Source organism: Typopeltis vanoorti, chromosome 8 (assembly GCF_054136105.1).
Source record: "Typopeltis vanoorti isolate ZY-2024b chromosome 8, IOZ_Tvanoo_1.0, whole genome shotgun sequence".
Taxonomy (NCBI): Eukaryota; Metazoa; Arthropoda; class Arachnida; order Uropygi; family Thelyphonidae; genus Typopeltis; species Typopeltis vanoorti.
The window spans coordinates 21,509,339-21,514,012 of record NC_143556.1 but is presented as its reverse complement, the minus strand read 5'-3'; the positions used below and the strand labels follow the sequence as shown (position 1 = coordinate 21,514,012).

At 33.3% G+C, this 4,674-nt stretch overlaps 1 long non-coding RNA gene across 1 annotated transcript; it reads right to left on the bottom strand.

Annotated features, from left to right (window-relative positions):
- Positions 1-852: 852 nt before the first annotated feature.
- LOC150103816 (uncharacterized) lies at positions 853-4,181 on the bottom strand. The gene is made up of 2 exons (XR_016548710.1): positions 3,948-4,181; positions 853-1,265 (listed from the first exon to the last, which is right to left on the bottom strand). It is a non-coding gene; the product is annotated as an uncharacterized LOC150103816 (long non-coding RNA).
- Positions 4,182-4,674: the final 493 nt, after the last annotated feature.

Genomic DNA, 4,674 nt, shown 5'->3' with positions numbered 1-4,674 from the left:
CATTTACGTAAAAATATGCATATTAAGATCAAAGGTATTTTAAAAGAATCTTTAATTATATTGTAAATGGTTATTGGCATGTAAATGTCATAACAATAACTAAATAGAAAAAAATTGATAGCTGAGTGCATTAATCAGTTTCATATTAGCGCCATCTAACGACAAGACATGGCAATGCACTGCATTGTTCACTTACATGTGCGACATTTGTAAGAAGATTTTTGCAAACTGATTAAAAATTAAAAAGGTACAAAAAGAAACCAAAGAAGTAGCCAGAGATAGATTAACTGCAAACCACAGAGTGATAAGAGAGTGTGAAAAATGATCATGTGTTCCTTTTGCTGTGAATCCACTGGTACAAAACGAAGGAATACATGATCCTTGTATGATCATAACCATGCAATTCTTGAATTCTGAACGAAGAGTTAATAGCCTCTGCCACTGAAAATGCTTCTTCCAGAATATTCCGTAATGAACTATCTAGAATTTAAGGTAATGGTTAGTTTGCACGCTACTGTTTGCTAGCCAAACATCACAAAAAACGAAGTCCGTGTTCCACTTTTGGTGTGCAGAACTCGTTACAGAACAGTATGTGACCAGTATTGAGAGACAGTTCATGGTGCGCACATGAAATTAATTAAATTATTTGCATCTGCCCGAAGAAGAATATTTCCCAGAATACATCATCCTATATTAGTGTTGGTGTTATGAGGCTTTCCTGTTTGGACTAGGTGGTCTTCTAATGTCGACAAGAGCTTATAGTCCTCTTTATGGCTAAATCCATAAAAAGATAATTTGGAGTGTGAATTGATATTAGCATAAAGAAGGGTGGAATAAAACATTCTCGTATCATCAAATATTGGATAATTTTATTTTCAATTGCGATAAACATTTTTTGTTCATCGTGCAGTATTGTTACAACAAGAGAAAAATTCAGATACATGTGCGAGATAGAAAGAGATGGCGTATTCTACACTGTCTGCTGTTTATTTATTTATCTTTAGCTGTCAGTCCACACTTATCCATCGATGGTGAGATTCAAGCCCACATGGATCCAGATCCGCCACTCTGCTTTGGACCCGTCTTACCACCTCCGTCCTTGGGTTTAGGGATCTGAGGAGGAACTGGAACAGGAAAATTAGAATTTCGTCTACTCCTATCAGGATGAAACACGATCCCTCCCCCGTAATTGTCTGATGATCGAATACCTGCGTTGGGCGTGTTGGGATCGTTCTTGCTTGACTTGTCCATTGCAAATAATAAAACTAAAAGGAAAGAAAACAAGTTCCCATTTTAAAACACGTAATGACACAATATTTTCAACAGTTTAGGATTTGCATTTTGCTGTTTACAAAATTATAGTAGTGGTGAAATTCACAGATTTATTAATTTAAACATCATAAAATTTCTTTTAATTCATAAGTAAGCGGTGATAATTTTGAAACTCAACTGCATAAATGACTCTATTTCAGACATTATTACATCAATCCGTATTTAGAGATACGAGTAATTAAAGGTAGCTGTGGCACCATACGTTTGCACCTGAAGTCTTGAAATCATTCGTAGCCATGAACTCAAATATTGGTGACAAATTAACCGAAGTTTTATTGGAATACAGTTCTGGTTAATCCCTTTGAATAATAAGAAGGAATTTAGAGAATCGGTTATATTGATTTCATTATTTACCTACTTATATTAACGAAATGAGCATTTTGTATTCATTTCTGTGTTTTAGACGAAGATTATCATCATCCTTCTTATTCTTCTTCTTCGTTAACAAATTAAAGATTTTCAGGGAAAGTATTCCAAATTGCAAACATTCCTAATGAATTTTACAGATCATGCTGCAACTGAACTCGGAATTATTTGATAGCAGTGTAGTAATTTGGGTTCTTGTTGTATTAGATTTTACATGCAATTCAGAATTCTTTTCAACCGCCTTCATTTTCTTGCTAATTCGTTGGATGATAATGGCTGAATAGAAAAAAGTAAGTTTCGTACCTAGCGATTCACAAAATGTTTTCTTAGTCGTCCGTCTGTTACAACTAATCTCTTAAAATGAACTCAGTTGTCAGTAAAATATGTCAGTAAAAACGAATTGTTATCTGGAAATTGTAAGGCAAAACTCCATTCATAATAGCTTTTTTAAATAAAATTTCAACATTTCTTTGATTTTATTAAAAAACGGGGGAGGTCTTTCCTGATTGGAAACGATAATAATCTTTCAATTTTCTTTTTCCTTTTATGTAGAGAAATCATTTTAATTCCGCGTGGTTAATCGGCAATATTCAAAAATTCCTTTTACTTATTTCAAGGATTTTCCAAATCAAGTTCTCTGATATATTTAGCATTTCTGACCTCTACAATAGCACACACACACACCCACACACATAATCCTTTCTTTTATTTAGTTTCCTCACCGCTAATATCCCTGCTATTCTGACTTAATTAATGCAAAGTTTTGATCATTTGCGCACATCCCCCGAGTTTGACATTATCATCAATAAACTACACACCAGTTTTGAACTTGGAAAACTAATCAAATACTTTTATTTTCATTATTTTCTCTTTCCAGAGGCAAACTTACGAACTGCAGTCGTCTCATTAGCCGAACAGGCTGAAAATCTTTGAAACAAATTATTTATATCATTTTTTATTTACAAATCCACTAGTTGAACTGCTACTCATTTTAGAAAAAATATATCTAAAGCTTAATAATAATAATAATCAAAGATAACAGCAATATAATCGCAAATGTTTTTATAAAAATAAATTAAAACTAAAGGACAGACAAACATATTGTGAAAAAATAATATTTTTGTGGTAATCTCATACACGAAAGGCAGATCAAGATACGTGTTTGCTGTGGATGACTAAAACTTTAAGGGAAAAGAAAAATCTTATTAACATTGGATATGAATACATTAAATTCATTCTTTGAGAAACAAATGGGTGGGAAACACGTTCAATAGACAGCAGTAGAAAGAATGAATGAAGATAATACACTATCAGTTAAGAGTTAAAGTGTTAAAGAGTTGAGGGGAGGGGACTGAATAGTCACTCGACAGATTTTAGCAGATTTGGAAGGGTCCAGGAGAATTACTGATGCCGATTATGATGACTATTTTTGGGATCAAGCAGACTTCGTTAGTTCATACATAATTCTATCTCAGTTTCAAAATTATCAGGAAAAAAATACAAATCGTACGCTTTACATTTGACGGGAATTTAAATAAACGATTTAAGCCAAATTCTTTTATTAGTTGTTAAATTAGGTATACCGAAGAGCGGGATTTGGCTGAAGCACCGTACACCAAATATTTGGGTTTAAATTTGACTGAAACATCGAACATATCGCAAGGGTAATTATTATTATTATTATTATTATTATTATTATTACGTGACACCTCCAGGAAGTCCAAGGACTCATCGTAGGAGAGCACACAACTCTGCTTCGCTAAATACATCTCATCCTCTCTACTATTTAATTCTCCAACTACGACGCCACTACTATCAACACCATCTATCGCCCACCAACAACAGTAATTTTTATCTGTAAATCGTGTGTGTTCTGACGGACGATTTGTCTGTACTCGGGATGAAAACCCAAGTTTCCTGGAGAAAAAACCCTGTTACCACCGTAGGAGATCGGCTAACTCATCTTCAACTAAAAAAGCCCATATATGCCAATAAGAAACTGACTAACGGTTATAGTGGGGTTTGTGGCCCTTATAAATAAAACATTAGAATATATAAAATAAGTAAATAAAAAAAAGATATTGGAAGTTTCGTTGAGGGAAAAAAAAGCTGCAATACTCGAGTGTTTTTAAAAGTAACGCATGTAACATGAAAAATGTACGACTGTCTATAAACACTGGATTCCATTAGCTAAAACAAATTTAAAAAAATAATCTAAAAGAGATATTCTTCTTTCTGTATAAGCTTACCTTTAATTCTTTAGCTTATGGTTATAGATTGTTGTTCTCTCTTCTCTCTCTCTTTTGTCAGAAATATTTCGAATTTAATAATTAACCAATGAAATGCAGCTTCAAGCGTTCCTCCAAGTTCCTTGAAACAGAGCTTCAAGCGATGTCAAATCCTACTCTGCCTTCTTCTCCTTTTAAAGGTGAAACTAAGAACTCCCACTTGACATCACAAATAAACCAACGAATTTCCGCTGTTTCCTCGTACGGAAGTTATTTCATAACACTAAGTAAGCAGGGAATGAAAGTAAAATCCGTGAACCAAGCAGACGAGGAACTTGGATGAAAACTATAGATGGCAGCACAAACGTATCTTTCTAGCTGTGAATTAAAAAAAATACAAATAACAAAATATAATTCGACAAGGATTAATTATAGATGATGGCGTTCGCTAATTTTTTCTTTTCTAAATTTTCTATTTCTCAATAACGCTCTTGTCTAGAATTAAGTAAAATTTAATTGGACTTAACATTACTACCGATAAAACTAGATACATGTACTTCAAGTTAATTGATAAGCTAGACCACGATGTAACCATAAAATGGCATGAAAGGAAATGTAGTGACATTCTAAATTGTAACTGTAGCTTAATTAAAAAAAACAAAATCAGTCAAGTATTTAGGCCTCCATATCGATAGCATTATAAAGTGGAACTCCCACACCACTTTCTTAACAAATAAGTTTAAGTTTA